The following is a 16,052-nucleotide window of genomic DNA, read 5'->3' as shown; positions in this document are numbered from 1 at the left end:
ATTCCAAAGGTTAGGGCGTTTCTTTTCTCCATTCCAGGGAGTAAAGATTATGTAGCGTAAGGGTGATTGTAGTTAAAGAGATTAACTACCCGCCTAGCATTTAGTTAAGGGGTTTTATTCCCTCCTTAACTTCAGGGAAAAATCCCTACCTGGGGAAACAACCTTTCTCAAAGAGGTGACCTTGGTTAAAACACATAGCGCCAAGAAGGTGAGCAAACATATTAAGAACAGTATGCCATATACACCAGGTCCCTGGAAACATGCTGTGCAGATGTTTCTTCCCTGCAGCGACTGTGTCAAGCAGCAAGGATGGACCGGCTTCTGGCACTCCATCACCACTCTGTCGACCCCAACTCGTGTACGTCGCTTAATCGGAGTCAATGTCTTGCACTGGCTCCAGGAAATAGGGGAAAGGACGGTTAAAAATTAGAGAAAAGGGTAGGGAGAGCGACGAAGGCTTTCACAGACAGGGGTCCCGAGTGGAGGATGTAAAAAAATCTAAAAATATATTTTTATTGATTTCATAGAGGAAGGGAGAGGGAGCAAGAGATAGAAATGTCAATGATGAGAATCATCCATCGGTTGCCTCCTGTACATCCCCTCCCCCTCCCCCGAGACTGAGCCCACAATCGGGCATGTGCTCTGACAGGGAATTGAACTGTGAGTTCCTGGTTCATAGATCGACACTCAACCACTGAGCCACACTGGTGGGGCAACTATGAAGCATTTTAATTCATGATTTTTTTATTTAACTAAATTGAAATTTCTCCATCTCTGCCCATTTTTCCATTCTTATTCCCCACCCTGATCTTTGATCCCACAGTCTTGTTTCGGCAACTTCTTATCACTAACCTCCCTGCCACAGGGTTTTGCACATGCTGTTCCTCTGCCAGGGTTGCTATTCCCTTAGCTCAAGCCTAGCCCTTCCTATGGTGAATCCCCTATTCTGGCCTCTGTGGCAGCATACCTCCCCCTGGGAACCATGGCCATCTATGTAGTGTTTATCTCCTGCAGGCTCCAGGAGAGAAAGAGTGATGTGCTTCTTGGTCACCTCTGTATCGCCAGGGTCTGGCACAGTGTTTAAGTCATGGTCAGGGAATAACTATCCATGGAACAAATCGATAAGAAGAAAAGGGGCTGCAAGCTGGCTCCTAGTCCTGGGTGGGCCTTCATGAACAGCAAGGATAGTACAGGCCTAGCGGAGGTGTGGGAAGAGCACTGGAAGTGGAGTCAGCACATCTAAATCGGATGCCTGATGGTGACTATTCCTGTGGGTGAGCATCACTCAACCACAGACAAACCCCAGGCACCTTCTGGCTGGACCTACAAGTCCTATGAGTGAACACACCCCACTTCTGTCCACTTCCATTACACCACCCTCTCTCATTGGGTGTCCTAACTACTCCCTGCTGCCTCTACCCTAGCCTCTCACAATCCTTGACCTGCATAGCAGTTGGAATAATCTTTTTTTAAAGTAAGATCACAGTATTCCCCCACTTAAAACCCTTATGGCTTCTTGTTGCCACAAGAACAAACCTGGTGCACAGGCATGATCTGGCCCTGCCAACACGGTGCCTCATCACTAGCAGACCTTTCTCCCTTCTCCTCCACGTGAGGGCCTGGCACCAGCTGTCCCCTCCTCACATGTCCCTGTGCTGGCTCCCTCAGCAGTCTCATCTCACCTGGAAGGCCCCATCCCTGGGACCTTCCCCTCCTCTCAGGTCCTGGCACATCGCCCTGCTTTGTTTCTTCATAGCACTTATTACTGGAAATGCTCTGTTTTGTTTATGATCTGTCTCATCCCAAGAAAGCAGGGACTTCATGTCATTCACCATATGGGTGAATATTTGCTGAATCAATGCCTCTTACAGTGTTAATAGCAAACAATTACCGAGCCCCTCCTGGGAACCAGGCAGCTAAAGAAGCACATGAGATGCATTAACTCATCCCCTAAACAAGCTTATCCCTATCTTACAGATGAGGAAAGTGAGAAACAAAGGACAACAGGACATGAGGACTCAAATGCAGGCAGCCAGCTCCAACATCTGCACTGCTGACCAAGAGGTGTGCTACTGTTCACTGCTTTGCTGAATTACAGATTTGTCTCCCACCGTAGACAGGGACTCCTGGAGAGCAGGCACCATATTTCGTGGCACTGGTTTCCCCAAGGTCAGTCAGGCTCTCAAAGGAGGTGCTAGATAAAAGCTTAGAAATGAAGGAAGGAATCAGGGAAGCCCTGGCGAGACAAGTTATATAAAATATAGGCAAAACTGGCGACCCCTCTTTGTGTGTTTGCAATTCATATCTGCACTCCCAGGGTGGGATGGGGACTGAAGTACTGGCCACATAAGGTACCTACTCCCACAGAGCACATCTGTCCAATAAGGTCACTCACCTACTTCACCCTAGAATAACTACACCATCATTTTTTTAAAAACTCTTTTCCACAGGAGGTTAAGCAAATGACATTTGGAGGGGGATTCCTGCTGCTTTTATTTTAGAAAGTTATATCCAATCTTACAGATTTATACACAATCTTCCTTCAATCCCTCCAACCTTGTGAGGTTCACCTGATCGTCCCAGCTGATGAGCAGGCCCAGTGATTTGCGGGAACTTGTCCAAGGCCTCACAGCAGCTATGTGGGAACGTCAGGCCATGTGACTGCAAACTTGCACTTTTTACCACAACGGCAAAAGCTTCAATAATGCACCTCAAAAAGTCGTCCCAATATTCTCCAAATGCCTTAAAAGTACTCACTCAAGGAGTGGAGCTTAGAGGCTGGAGGCAAAGGCAGAACCATTCTGGGGGAAAGTACCATTCTTCACAGTGATTTTTTTTAAAGTGCCCACCACCGCTTAAAGCTCCTCTGACAAGAAACTGCAGACATCAGCAGAAGCCATAGAGAAAAAGATAAACTCTTCGTAAAGGGAAGGAGGAGTGGCTGAGTGGGTGGGTTCAAATGTGAATTCACGGAACCTTACTGAAAAGAGGAAGCCAAACTGCAGACCAAGCAGCCAGGAAGCAGAGGGCCCAGAGGGGCTGACAGCTCCCAGCCTTGCAGGCCATTTACAGGGTCTGGTCCAGAGGAAGGAGCAGGCGGGCTCCCACGACTGAGGACAGATGGATGCAATTTACGCCTCCTGTCCAGGGGCCCGGTGAAGAGGAAACAAAGGTGAGCATCTAAGAAATATGAAAAGCCATATTTGTGCTGAGTACATGCTAACGAGAGTGGAGTGTGGTAACGAAAGCATTCAACACCGGCAACTGCTAATCAGGGTGTCTGGGATCCCCAAGGGCTCCGCCCACCAAAGACTTGGGGATAGTCTATTTCCATTTCTATTTTTTAACTCAATAAATAAACTTTATTCACTAAAAGAGGCCAATCTGAGAGGACTTCTTTGTGCCACCCAATGGGTCTGCCCAACAGGTAATGGAGTCCAGACAAGCAGGAAACCCTCGCTGATCCCCACATTATGGTTCGGGACAGCTAGTCTTCGACTCCCTGGTTTAACTGATGCTACAATACATGATGGTTGAGGACAAGTAGGACACCCACAGCTCTGCCATACCCTGGGTCTGTTTGGCCTGGCCAGTTCATCAGACCATGGATTTGCCCCGGTGGGCCTTGGCATTTGCCTGTTCTACAAAAGTCACTGAGGAGCTAAGGAGAGAAAAGAGCCCGAAAGCCGAATGTGCTGCTCATCTTAAATCCTTCCAAAAGGGCTGGCACACTCACAGGTTCTCGTGATGGTCACGTCTAGCACCACAAAGGCTACCACATTCTTTCTTTCTTTTCAAGCCATGAAGACGTCACAGTCTCTGAGCAAATTACATATATGAGAAGACCAATTTCCTGTATCTTATAGGTTTTTATATGCAAGGCTCATCATTTTTTTAAGGCTCCTAATCTTTTTTTTTTAAAATATATTTTATTGATTTTTTACAGAGAAGAAGGGAGAGAGATACAGAGTTAGAAACATCGATGAGAGAGAAACATCGATTAGCTGCCTCCTGCACACTCCCCACTGGAGATGTGCCTGCAACCAAGGTACATGCCCTTGACCAGAATCGAACCCGGGACCCTTCAGTCCGAAGGCCGACGCTCTATCCACTGAGCCAAACTGGTTACGGCAAGGCTCCTAATCTTAAGGCAACCAACAATCTGCTGCTATAGTAAATGAAATGAGTTGAAAAGAGAAGAAAAAGCTCTAAGACATAAAAAAAAAAAAAGAAATACAAAAACAATCTCTGAATACTCCTAAAACCTCTCAAAAGAAGGTCAGCTGCAAATCCAAGGCAGGATCAGGTATTCTATAGGAAAAACACACACATACACAGACACACACACACACACACAAAACCCCACACAAGATAGCGCTCCAGTTTCACACAGAGGCTGGCATACAGTAAGATTTTTCCAAGATCCCAGGCTCGAGTTCCCTTAAACGTTCATAAATAAATGGCCTTAGGTGGAATGCAGAACCACCCAGAAAGAGGGACTCTAGCTCACGGTCCAGCCTGTCTTTAATCATCAGCCCATCTAATCACAACATCCTCAAACCCTGGGTATTTCACTAGGCTGCCTCCTGGCCTCCTTGGGAAGGAGGAACAGGGCAGCCTAGGACAAGAACTGCTCAAACCACAGGAACAAAAACCGCAACCCAAGACCACTAACCATTTAAAGGGAGAAGGAACGGGAGTGCTTAGCCTGAAACTCGACTTCAGTGAGAGGTGCAATTGTACAGGTCATCTTTGTTCCTCTGGGTCACAAGATGGTTTAAGAGGCACTAACAAGGGCCATTATACTCACCTTAAAGTACTCCTGAGGATTTTCATCCAGGAAATGGAATAATGACCAGCATTCCATGCTATTACTTAGAGATTAGCTCAATCAGTGGGGGGAGGAGGGAGGGGCAGCTTAAAGGGTACATTTAACCCCAGAAAGGCAGGAAGTTCCAGCAAAAAGGCCGTCAATCTATGCAAGTCTCACTGGAACTAAAGCACAGCAGGAAAATCAAGCAAACCAAGGGGAATTAGAGCCATTCACAAAGGGAGGGGCCTTGGGATTAATGGACTCTTTAATTTTCGAATTTTCTGAGGTTTATGGCTAATTAGTCCCCTTAACCATACTGTAATGTGATCGAATTTCAGCTGAGTTCACGGAACAGCTGAAGGAAGAAGATGGCACAGAAATCACCGCTGGGCCTGGGGGACTGTAGACAAGGCCCATAGCACTTGCTTCCTGCCTTGATCCGCACTAATTAGGCGCCCCTAATTCCCCAAACAATGACTCAGAGGGCACTGTGTAATCCACCGTGTACACTGGAGAGCTCTGTTCATACAATACTACTTACTGATAATTCTCTAATTTGGTATAAGAACACATACACACATATGGCTCAAAGGTGGGAAGAAATGACAGGAAGTGAAATTAGCAAACACATAAGTGGACCAAAATATTCAACTTTGATAAGCTATGAATGAAAAATAAGGTACTATTTATATCCTATTATACTATTAGAAATTAAGGGAGAAAAACACTCAAGGTTGACAAAGAAGCAATAAAAGCACACTCGTAGGCATTATGACACGGCATGACACTTTGGTGATATTTGTCAAGAGGTGTGAAAGTGTTCATACTCTGACATAATAATACTCCTGGGAGTCCATCCTACAAAAGAATCCAAATACACAGGAAACTGCATAAAGGACCACAGTCACTGTGACATTGTTTATAATGAAAAAACTGGAAGTAACCTAAAGATAGAATATCAGGGAAGCTAGTGCTGTGTCTATTATCGTCTCTAATACGGTGCAGCCATTGAAACTCATCTTAACAACTGATGGCCCGACACAGACACATCATCACCTAAAGTACACAGTTTATATTAGGGTTCACTCCTGGTCACATTCTATGGGTCTGGACAAATGTATATATAGTGACATGTATCCACCATACAGAGTATCATACAGAATAATTTTACTGCTCTAAAAATTCCCTGTGCCCTGCCTATTCATCCCTCCCTCTTCCCTTACCTGACAACCACTGGTCTTTTTGCTGTCTCCATCGTTTTGTCTTTTCCAGATAGTCAGTCATACAGTGGGAATCACACAGTATGCAGTCTTTTCAGACTGCATTGTTTCACTCAGTAACATGCATGTAAGTTTCCTCCATGTCTTTTTGTGGTTTGAAAGCTTATTTCTTTCTTTTTTTTAATTGATTTCAGAGAGGAAGGGAGAGGGGGAGAGAGATAGAAACATCAATGAAGAGAGAATTATTGATCAGCTGCCTCCTGAATGACTCAGATTGGGGATTGAGCCCACAACCCAGGCATATGCCCTGACCAGGAATTGAACCGTGACCTCCTGGTTCATAGGTCAATGCTCAACCACTGAGCAACGCCAGCTGAGCAACAGCTTATTTCTTTTTACTGCTGAACAATATTCCATTGTCTGAATGTACCACTGTTTATCCATTCACTTTCTAAGGAACACCTTGGTTGATTTCAAGTTTTGGCAATCACGAATAAAGCTGCTATAAACATTTGTAGGCAGGTTTTTGTGTGAAAGTTTTCAGCTCCTTTGGGTAGATACCAAGAAGTGCAATTGTCAGATCACATGGTAAAATATGTTTAGTTTTCAAAGAAACTGCCAATTATCTTCCAAAATTTGCATTCCCACCAGCAAAGAATGCAAGTTCTTTTGCTCCACATCCTGTTCGGCACTTGGTGTTGTCAGTGTTTGGGATTTTGGTCATTCGAATAATTGTGTGAGGTATCTCATTGTTTGGCCATATGAATCTTTAAAAACGAAGGTAAACTATAGATAGTCTAGGACCATAACTAACAAAAAAGCTACATTTATAAAAGAAATAAAAGGACTTATAAAAAATGAAACTGTGACTAGTGATTTTTTCCTTCTATGATCCAAACTTTGCAAAATGAATTGTTAAGTTGAAACATATAAAATGGACAATGATCAATTTTGGCCTACAAAAATGGCAATTTCATATGGTTCAACTTTATAGTTTTATAATTAAGTTTTAAGTATCGTAGGCATTCACAGCATTTGTCCTTAATCTACACTACCATGCACTCTTTGATATAAAGAAACCTCACACACATGTGGGCAAGCAAGCCAATCAGTCTAAATGTCAATCTTTAGAATTCTGTCATCCAAAAAAGTAGAGAGATTCTTCTAAGAGGATGTAAAACAGCTGATAGAACACCCAATGAAGGTCAGTCCCACCACAGTCAGAAGCCCAATTCTGAGAGCAGCAGGCAGGCTCTCCTCCCACTCTGTGGAGATGGCACTTCTGTTATATATTTAAAGGACAGAAAGCTGTCACCAGGTCAGGAAAGCCAGGATGTAAAGTCAGATATTGGAGGGTTTTTTTAAGAGTGTGTGGTGGGGCCCTAGCAGGTTTGGCTCAGTGGATAGAGCGTCACCTGCGGACTGAAGGGTCCCAGGTTCAATTCCAGTCAAGGGCATGTACCTTGGTTGTGGGCACATACCCGGTAGGGGGTGTGCAGGAGGCAGCTGATCGATGCTTCTCTCTCATCAATGTTTCTAACACTCTATCCCTCTCCCTTCCTCTCTGTAAAAAATCAATAAAATATATTTTTTAAAAAAAAAAAAGAGCATGTGGTGGGGAGAAGTTCTGCCCTCCTGGATTTCCCCTCTCCCTTGCTGTGACACCTCCCAAAGGTCTCCAAAGTTCAACCAGGACCTACGTTTTCCAGGCCAGTGTCTTAGAGGCTGTCTGCTTCCCTTTTCTGGCCTCAGGACAAGGCTAATTTTATTTAACAAAGTCCCCTGATTCCTTGTGTGCAGAAAACTAATCTGAAGGAGAGAAAATGCAAACTAAGTATAGGTGGAACCATTTTTTAAAAATATAAGCATTTGCACCTGGCTGGTATGGCTCAGCAGTTGAGCATCGACCTATGAACCAGGAAATCAGGACACATGCCCAGGTTGTGGGCCAGATGCCCAGTAGGGGATGTGCAGGAGGCAGTTGATCAATGATTCTCTCATCATTGATGCTTCTATCTCTCCCTCTCCCTTCCTCTCTGAAATCAATAAAATATATTTAAAGATAGATAGATATAGATATAGATATGCATAGACAATGTATCAAATTCTATTTGTAGTATTTCTAGGGGATGGAGTTAAGGAGTGGTTTCATTTTCCAAGTGACATATTTGTATGTTGTTTAAGTAGAATAAGTAGTACGTCTGTAGTCAGAAAAACAAGAAGGAAATTGTAGTATTTTTAAAAAGAGTAAGAAATTTGCTTTGATTTACTTCTTTTAAAAACTTCCTACCAGTCCTCACTCAGCTTCCAGCCCCTACTTCATAGCTTCAGCGTGGTAGTATTTCTTTATACAAAACAGGAGGGAGAAAGAAATACCATGCCCTGGGAGGCCAGCACAGGCTGGGCACTGTGCTAGGTGCTTCACCATATCATGTGTCATACTGCACAGCTAAAGAGGGTACTGTCCTCTCAGAACAGCTATGAGGGCCAGCTGCAGGCTGAAGCCAAAGTCTCTAGGAAAAGGTCCACAAAATGATAGAGTACTGGCCTTGTGGAACCATCTCTGGGGAGGGGCACCAGGAGCTGTGTGTTAGTCAGGAATCTCATTTATTCTTCAAAACAAACCCACGAGGTAGGTTAGAGACTGGCACCTCTATTTCAAGGACGGGAGAAAAGTAAGCTCATCATCAATCAGAATGCAGGCATTATGAAGGCAGAGCTTTCTCTTATTCATTGCTGGACCCCAGGACCCAGAACAGAGTGAGCTATGGGAGAGTTTCCAGAAGTATTACTGGTGGATATGGGAATGGATTCTCACAGGCTCTGAGAGGTGAAATGACTTGCACATGGGTACCCAGCCAGTGAACAAGTGGAGTCAACTTTTGGGCTCCAAACTGGTGGCCTCGCCATGGGTCTCTTGCCTTGTGGCACATGGGAACAAGAGAATGTCTGAGAAGCACACTCTGCCTCTGCATCTCTCCCCCAGCATACCCCCTTCCCTGGCAGAAGCTGAAGTTTGCCTCGCCTGAGCTGAGCATGGGAATCCAGATCACATCCCAGTAGGAGCGTGCTCAAAGCAGGCCTTTCATGGATATGGCGGAGGAGGAGGACATGGGCTTGCCAGATGAGCTGGCCTCCACCCTTGCCACCTGCTCTCCTCACTCCTAACCACTCACAGTCACTGACTCCTGACGTGAGCACTACAGCGAAGTCTATTTAAAAAAAAAAATGATTGAACTTTTACATAAAACAAGGGTTGTAAATGCTTATGAAGATGGATCTATTTTTAAAATAGCCTGTGCATAAACAAAGATTTAACCGAAGATGAGCTGAAATGAGGCATCCCTGAGTGCGCACCTGAACTCTACAGTTAACCGGTAACATAACTGCAAGTAAATCACTTAGACCTTACTGAGCCTCAATGTCCTCATGTATGAAATGAAGATAACAACAGACAGTCTCATTGGAACAAATGAAGACTAAATTATTACATATAAATGAGATAACACATTTACTTAATGTCTTGAATATCTTCCCGGCACAAAGGAGTATTCAATAAATAAGTACTATTGCTATTAAAGACAAAAATCAAATCATTAAAATGGCTGCACAAGAAAGGACTTTAAAAAGCCCACTTAGCCCTATACCCTCATTATAGATGGGGAAACTGATGCTCAAGGAAGTATCTATAATAATAAAAGTGTGCTATGCAAATCAACCGAACAGCTGAACAGCAGAAGGATTTTCTGGACGGCCTTCTGGACCACCTTCCAGACAAAGCCTGGGCTGCGAAGGCTTACTCTTGCACAAATTTTGTGCATCAGGCCTCTAGTGTTAAATAACTTCTGATTATCCACTTACCACAATGCCTTATAAATAGTGGGCACCCACTGAATATATAGTGTATAAATAATACCCCATCTGTAATAATAAAAGCTTAATATGCTAATTAGATCAGACAGCTGAACAACCTTCCGGACGAAGCCACGGTGGTGGGGGCCGAGGCAGAGGCGGCAGCCACGGGAGGCGGGGGCAAGGACCGAGGCAGAGGCAGTTAGGGGCAATCAGGCAGGCAGGCAGAGGCAGTTAGGGGTGATCAGGCAGGTAGACAGGCGAGTAGTTAGGAGCCAGTGGTGCCAGATTGCGAGAGGGATGTCCAACTGCCAGTTTAGGCCCAATCCCGCAGGGATTCCTGTGGAATCAGGCCTAAACTGGCAGTACAACATCCCTCAAGGGGTCCGGGATTGTGAAAGGGTGCAGGCCGGGCTGAGGGACACCTCCCCCCACCCCCCCGCCCTGGTGCACAAATTTCATGCACCAGGCCTCTAGTATGAAATAACATACAGTGGGGCCTTGACTTACGAGTGTCCCGACTAACGAGTTTTTCGAGATACGAGCCGTCTCTCGGCCGATTTTTTTGCTTTGAGTTGCAAGCTAAAATTCGGGTTACGAGCCAGCTTCAGATACCCCACCACTAGTTGGCGCAGCGAACGTCACAGTGAACAGCACAACATCAGCCCAGCATCACGTGTCTCACTCGTTCACTTTTTGATTTGACATACGAGTAATTTGAGTTACAAGCTCCATCACGGAATGAATTAAACTCGTAAGTCAAGGTCCCACTGTACTTGCTTAATTTGCTTAGAAATCATTTAAAATAGTTCAGATTAATGATATTACTCCCTATGGCTCTAGAATAATTTAAGTTAAAGACAATTTCTCAATGGGAGTCAACACCCATCTGGACCTGCACTATCCAGTACAGAAGCCACTAGCCACCTGTGGTTATTTAAGTTTAAGTTAACTAAAATTAAACGCTCAGTTCCTTGATCCCTCTAGCCACACTAGTGCTGAAGAGCCACACATGGCTAGTGGCTACCTATGGAGCATTTCCATCATCACAGAAGATAACAACACACAGTCTAATTTCTGTTTTTAAACAATGGTTTTAGTTTTCTAAGTCCTTATTGTCTTCTAATAGCACTACCAGAACATAAGAAGGAAGACCTCATTAGCTTTCCTTTTTATGCAAATCTGCATATTCTTATAAAAAAGTTCAAAGTAATATATTATTGGGGGGTGTTGGGATCTAGAAGACAAGGAAACCAGGGAAGGTAAAAGTAAAAAGGGCTTTAATAAAATGTGTTCTAAGCAAACACATAACTTGTGCCGCTGCCCCCCACCCGCCACCCCACCCTCATCAGTAAACTGAACATTCTTCAAAACAGGTCAGAGGCCCATTCACCAAGCCTCACTTACACAGATGGACCCTAAAAGGCTCAGTAAGCACCTGTGGTTTTCCAAAGATATGACTGGTACACAAGCTAATTTCCTTCACAATTTATTTCTTATGCCAAAATACTCATGTGAACCCACCTAAGCCCAAAACAATCACACTCGCTCCCTTTAATGGTCCAAAGAGCAAACAGTTCTGATAGAAATAGACCTAGAAAGTGAGCCTCTTTGCCACCACACCCACCACCATCACCTTCTCTGAGGTCCCAGCAGGCTGGCACCCCCTCCAGGAGCCAAGAGGGCCACTTGGCCCCCTTACTTCTTGGGATAACTAGGACACATGACCAACTTAAAGATTTCATATGAGTCTTCTCATTTGGCAGTGAGTTTAAATTACTGTTGGTTCCCCTAAATATGCCATGTTCTCCTGCACCCGACTTCTGGCATGCACTGTTCTCTCTTCCTGCCATGTCTATACCCGCCCCTCATCCTCCTGACAAATGAGTCCTCTCATCTTGGCTCCAACAAAACACCTCCCTCTGGGATCCCAGCCTTGAACCCCCTCGGCCAGACACTTTTTCTAATGCACCTGCACACAAACCCTTACACCAATTACCTCCCATTCCACAGGTTCTTCTGTCTGACTGTCCCCACCTGAACAGTCTCCTTGTAGAGATGGGAAGTACCTTTATTCCTAGCCCAATTGGAGCACATACCATTGTTAAATGTTTGTTTGGAAGGATGGGTGGATGGAAGGGCAGACAGATGTGGAGGGCTGTGGCAGTCAGAGGTGGCTCGGTGGACGAGGGGGGACAGAGTCAGGTCCTAGAACAGCGATGGCGAACCTTTTGAGCTCGGCGTGTCAGCATTTTGAAAAACCCTAACTTAACTCTGGTGCCGTGTCACATATAGAAATTTTTTGATATTTGCAACCATAGTAAAACAAAGACTTATATTTTTGATATTTTATATATTTAAATGCCATTTAACAAAGAAAAATCAACCCAAAAAATGAGTTCGCGTGTCACCTCTGACACGCATGTCATAGGTTCGCCATCACTGACCTAGAAGGTAAGTGGGATAGACATCAGAAAAGAGGAAGGCAAAAGGGAGATGCTGCAAGCTGAGGCCCAGAGACAGAAACAAGCCAGACACTCGTGGCCCGCAGATGAAAGTCTTTTATATCAATAGTTACATATGTTTATTCCAATTTTTACTTGCTACTCACGAAAATTGATACTGATTTTCCATTTATGGTAATGACAAAGTTTCCCTCCTAATTTACTTTTAGCCCTGGCCAGGTGGCTCAGTTGGTGGGAGCTCGATCCTGTACACCAAAGGGTCACGAGATCAATCCCTGTCAGGGGACATACCTAGGTTGTGGGTTTGATCCTTGGTTGGGGCAAATACAGGAGAAACTTGATGTTCCTCTCACATCGATGTCTCTCTCTCTTAATCATTCCCTTCCTTCCTCTCTAAAATCAATTCAAACATACCCTCAGGTGAGGATTTAAGTAGACTAATGAATTAATTTACTTTTGAAAATAGACAATGTAAAGAAAAGTTAATTAGCAAGGATCTCTCTACCCTCAGCCAGAACAGGGAGCCACAGTGAGGAAATGAAGCTCGCTGGGCAGAGAGGACAAGGTCAGATCAGAGGGCCCTAGAGAGCAGCCACTGAGGCCACAGTTACTAAGACAACACTATGAGAGCAAAGTAACTGGGGAAAATGTGTGGAGACAAAAGTTCCTGTCAGCCAGATAATCCCACTCCTGAGGATTTATCTTAAAAAAGTATCTGGAGTCCGGCCGGTGTGGCTCGGTGACTGAGTAACCTATGAATCAGGAGGTCACAGTTTGAGACCCATCAGGGCTTGATCCTCAGTAGGGGGTGTGCAGGAGGCTGCCAATCAATGATTCTCTCTCATCATTGATGTTTGTATCTCTTCTCTCTCTCTCCTTCCTCTCTGAAATCAATAAAAATATATTTTTTTAAAAAGGCATCTCAAAAGAAGGGAAACATACACACACCTATGTCTGTGTGCACAGACAAACAGAGATAGATAGATACAGATATCCACTGCAACTAATAGAGAGTAAAGGGCTTACAAACTGCTTGTTTAATCCTCACCACAACCCCATGAGATAGGTATTCTAATATGAACATTTTACCCAGCTATGAGGACTCTACTTTATTCAACAAACCTTTTCCACATTGCTACATAGTCTTCATATTTCGCATTTTAAGGGCTGCAATGCATCCCAGTGTATTGATGTAAGATCATTTTTTTAATATATATATTTTTTATTGATTTTTTACAGAGAAGAAGGGAGAGGGATAGAGAGTTAGAAACATCGATGAGAGCGATCAATCAGCTGCCTCCTGCAAGCCCCCCAGTGGGGATGTGCCCGCAACCAAGGTACATGCCCTTGACCAGAATCGAACCTGGGACCCTTGAGTCCGCAGGCCGATGCTCTATCCACTGAGCCAAACCAGTTCGGCTGTAAGATCATTTTTTAACCTACTAGTGAACATCCACTTTTTCAGTGGATATTTGCTACTGCGATTCATGTCTCCTATGTACATTACTAGAGGCCCAGTGCACGAAACTCATGCACGGTATGTGTGTGTGTGTGTGTGTGTGTGTGTGTGTGTCCCTCAGCCCAGCCTGCACCCTCTCCAATCTGGAACCCCTCGAGGGATGTCTGACTGCCCTCTCACAATCCAGGACTGCTGGCTCCCAACCACTCGCCTGCCTGCCTGCCTGCCTGATTGCCCCTAACCGCTTCTGCCTGCCAGCCTGATCACCCCCTAACTGCTCTCCCCTGCCAGACTGGTCGCCCCTAACTGTCCTCCCCTGCAGGCCTGGTTGCCCCTAACTGCGCTCCCCTGCCAGCCTGGTTGCCCCTACTGCCCTCCCCTGCCTGCCTGGTCACCCCTAACTGTCCTCCCCTGCAGGCCTGGTCGCCCCCAACTGCCCTCCCCTGCTGACCCGGTCACCCCCAAATGCCCTCCCCTGCAGGCCTGGTCCCCCCCTCAACTGCCCTCCCCTGCAGGCCTTGGTCCTCCCCAACTGTCCTCCCCTGCAGGCCTGGTCCCTCCCAACTGCCCTCCCCTGCTGGCCTGATTGCCCACAACTGCCCTCCCCTGCAGGCCATCTTGTGTCCACATGGGGGAAGCCATCTTTGACCACATGGGAGCGGCCATCTTGTGTGTTGGAGTGATGGTCAATTTGCATATTACCTCTTTATTATATAGGATAACAAAAGAGAAGCTATAGATTAAAAGGGCCCGGGCTTGAATCCAGACCTGTCCCTCCACAGAGCACTAGCTTTCTGGATTGGTCAATCCAATTGCCAGAAAGCTCTTTCACAGCATCATATTGGAAAGTGTGGTCTTTCCATGCATCTGGAGAAGCACGTTCAAATATGTTTTCAAGTGGGCCTAAGTTTATGTGGCAGATGAAACATTGGCCTACCTCGGAGTGTAGAGTCCAGATTCTAAAGCGTTAGGCACAGGACCTCGCCCCAGCTGCCTAGTGACTGATTTACTGTGGGATCTGAACAAGCCACAGGCCCTGCTTGAGCAGGAAAAATCCCACAACAAAAGAGGTCAACGGCATAAGGTTTAAAGTCAGAGCAGCTGGCCCTGCAACGTATTAGCAATTTACATACATTTCCAAATTTATATAATTTGTAACTTACATAATGTCACAGGAGCCTAAATTCATAAGATCCCATGCTAGGAGAATTCTGGGAACTAAACTGATCAAGTAGTCCCCCTTATCCACAGTTTTACTTCCCATGGTTTCAGTTACCTACAGTCAACCATGATCCAAAACTATTGAGTGAAAAATTCCAGAAATAAACAATTCATAAGTTTTAAATGGCATGCTATTCTGAGTAGTGTGATGAAATCTCCAATATCTGCTCCATCTGCCTGCATGTGAATCATCCCTTCATCCAGCATTTCCTGTATATGCTACCCGCCCATTAGTCACTTAGTAGCCACCTTGGTTATCAGATCAACCGTCGAGGTATCGCAGTGCTTGTGTTCAGGTCACCCTTATTTTACTAATGACCCCCAAAGCAGAAGAGTAGTAATGCTAGCAATTCGGATATGACAGAGAGAAGCCATAAGCGTTTCCTTTAAATGAAAAGGTATGTACAGGGTGGGGCAAAAGTAGGTTTACAGTTGTGAGTACACTAAACACAGCTTATTCTTGTATTATTTATTAAATATTGTATTTTTTTCCATATGAACATTTAATAATACAAGAATAAGCTGTGTTTAGTGTACTCACAACTGTAAACCTACTTTTGCCCCAACCTGTATTATAGAAAAAGACATTAGCATATACAGGGTTCAGTACCATCCCCGGTTTCATACATCCACTGGAAGTCTTTTATATATATATACTAGAGGCCCAGTGCATGAAAATTCATGCAAGAGTAGGCCTTAGTTCCCCTGGCTGCCAGCACTGGCTTCCCTCCAGCACCTGGGACCCGGGCTGGCTTCCCTTGGGCTGCCCACAGGCACCCGGGACCCAGGCCGCTTCCCTCTAGCCCTGGCTTCGTCAGGAAGGACGTACAGAATGATGGCCAGAAGACACCTGGTCTAATTAGCATATCACCCTTATACACACACACACACACACACACACACATGTGTGTGTGTGTGTGTATGATATATGATATATATAATTGAACTTTTTAGAAAGCTCATTACTGGTAGTCTTTACAGTCTAGTCAGAGTTCCAAGGACCTCTGAATTTTTTTTTAAGG

General features: G+C 45.0%; 1 protein-coding gene across 2 annotated transcripts in view; it reads right to left on the bottom strand.

Moving 5' to 3' along the window:
- CAPZB (capping actin protein of muscle Z-line subunit beta) overlaps positions 1-16,052 on the bottom strand; it is a 125,038-nt gene that overhangs the window by 95,462 nt on the left and 13,524 nt on the right. The gene's annotated exons all lie outside the window — the stretch shown is intronic.

Source organism: Myotis nattereri (genome assembly GCF_964212035.1).
Source record: "Myotis nattereri genome assembly, chromosome: 3".
NCBI lineage: Eukaryota > Metazoa > Chordata > Mammalia > Chiroptera > Vespertilionidae > Myotis > Myotis nattereri.
Note: the sequence above shows the minus strand (reverse complement) of the source record. Positions and strands in the feature narration are given on the sequence as shown.